Raw genomic sequence first — 2,419 nt, 5'->3', positions numbered from 1 at the left:
ATACGATATGTTAAAAATGACTAATATCAGTCGATTACCGATATTTACCAATATTTCACTACATTGTGGGGAAAACATGACTACAAACCGAGGCAACAACAAGAAGTGAAATATCAGTTGTTTATATTGGTCCAGTTTTATTTATCGGACCGATGGTACCGACACGCTAAAATGACTAATGTATCCCGATGCCCACATTAGTGCTGATATATCGTACATCCCCAGTTTGAAATATAGATTTATGTGCACCACCAGACACTGTGTTATGCCGGTTGTCATGGTGACACACCGCCAGTCCCTGTATGTAAATGAACATGATGCATGCAACCAGCCTCTCACAGAGTCAGCCCAGCAGCTGAGGGACTGAGAGGCTGAGGCCGGCGGCTCTTACGTCACCATGTAAGTGTTTCCTATCAGCTGATATTGATTACTGTTCATTAGTTGTTTTGTTTTACATATCTGGCAAATATCTGAAGTTTTATCCAGAGTTTCGCTTTACTCCATATTTTTTTTATTTTTAAGAAGTTAGGCAAGGTGACAAACCATGAAACCACAGGGCAAGCTACTCAACAGGTTGTTGCTAGGCAACCAAAGAGTCACTTAACTGGCTGTGAGAGGCTGATCAGCTCAAGTCTTTCCTCTGCCTACATCCCCCAGAATGCCTTGTGATTGGATTCTGGATCGCAGTTCAGTGGATATTCAAAATATTGAATATTGAATATTCTATCAGATATAAGATTATCTTTTGATACTGGTTGTAAAACAGATTACTGATTTACTGCCCAGCCTCTGGTTATAATTAAGTTCTAATTAACAATCGGTAGTTTACTAATATTGAGGTAATTAAATGTTAATAAGCATCAAAAACATGACAATCACAAAAGACACAGTGAAAATCAACTTAAATGAAATTAGCATTTTCAATTAAGATGTTTTTTTCTTTAAATATATAATATGTCCATAGTTAACTTATTCTTAGTTAATTGGTGACAAAAATGTATAAAAGTGCAAAAACCTATATTATTTTAAGATTTGTGCTTATCTGGTAAAATTATTTTGTGTAAGGAAACCAACCAGCATGTAAATGGTTCCTAAAATTGGGATCAAGGATCCAATGTGGGTCATAAATGATTCAGGAGGGGGTCTCAAAGTCCTCCCCTGAAAATAAAACAAAAATAAAGAAAGAAATGACTTTAATAATCATACATAAGAAGTTTCATGCCTCCAACAGAATTATTTTGGGTGTTGAAAGCTGGAATGGTTTGGGGCCTTTGCAGTCATGCCTTATTACAAATGTTTAGTTCCATGCATTATTCTGAAATAGGTCGTCACATCATCACTTAAACTCTTTTTTTATTTCGTCTTTTCAAAGACTTTGCTTCAGCTGATTCAGTGTTTGGAGCTCCGTCTACTTCGCTGTTCAAGAAGTTTTGTCATGTCAACTTCTCCATGAAATCTGTCCGGCTGGGACGGATTTCATAATTTCAAAGCCGCAGCAGCTGGGCTGAACTCTGTGCACGCGTTAAACAGGGAGTTAAAGTGAGCGACTCTTTGGGAGTGGGAAAAACAGATTTTCACAGCATAAATCATTCAGCTCAGCGAAGCTCCAACACACCTGAAAACATTCGGGCCAGAGACAAAACTCCACCACGTTTTAAACTTCATGGCGTTTATGTGGCAAAGCGACAAGCAGCTGAAACCAGTAAGACTCGCTCCTCCCCTCTATGTGGAGGTTTCTACTGAGACAAATGTGAAATGTCACAAACATGAAGCAGGAATATACACTGGGAAGAAACTCAGTTTACAAAAATGTTTGATGTGTAAGTTAATAATGTCCTCCATGGTCCTATATGAACCCTATGTTGTGATCATTTAGCTGATTGTTTAAAAAAAAAAAAATCAAATAAAAAAATTAAAAGCAGGCATAATCCATTCCTTCTACACATTAAGGACTTTCCTGCTTTATAACAGCTTTTATATCAATCAGTGATTAATATCATAACTATCATTCATATATTATGTGCAGTATCTTTAAATGATGTTGCAGCTTCTTTTGTTTTGTGTGTTTGGACACGAACTGCTCTATTTGACATTTGTAAAGTTTTGCATCTTTTCCTTTATCACAACAAACAGAACGGAGGACGTCCAGTCCAACGCTTAAAACCACAAATTATGACAACAAGCATCAGAACCAGGGTACTTACAGTCCAGGTGCTGATTGTATGTCAAAACAAAAACATCGCAAAGAAAATGTAATGTTGTCGCTCATTTTTAGTTATTATATAAAGTGTGTTAAAACTTGATGTGGATGAAGCCAAAGGTGGTATTATTATTATTATTATTATTATTATTATTATTATTATTATTATTATTATTATTATTATTATTATTATTATTATTATTATTATTATTATTATTA

At 35.5% G+C, this 2,419-nt stretch overlaps 1 long non-coding RNA gene across 1 annotated transcript in view; it reads left to right on the top strand.

Moving 5' to 3' along the window:
* Window positions 1-310: 310 nt before the first annotated feature.
* Window positions 311-2,419, top strand: part of LOC103481944 (uncharacterized) — a 17,755-nt gene continuing 15,646 nt past the window's right edge. The window contains exon 1 of the long non-coding RNA XR_536365.2: window positions 311-399. This is a non-coding gene — a long non-coding RNA (uncharacterized LOC103481944). The remainder of the gene's footprint in view (window positions 400-2,419) is intronic.

This window comes from Poecilia reticulata, linkage group LG2, assembly GCF_000633615.1.
Source record: "Poecilia reticulata strain Guanapo linkage group LG2, Guppy_female_1.0+MT, whole genome shotgun sequence".
NCBI classification, from domain to species: domain Eukaryota; kingdom Metazoa; phylum Chordata; class Actinopteri; order Cyprinodontiformes; family Poeciliidae; genus Poecilia; species Poecilia reticulata.
The sequence above is the reverse complement of the archived record's forward strand: the minus strand, read 5'-3'. Positions and strand labels throughout refer to the sequence as shown.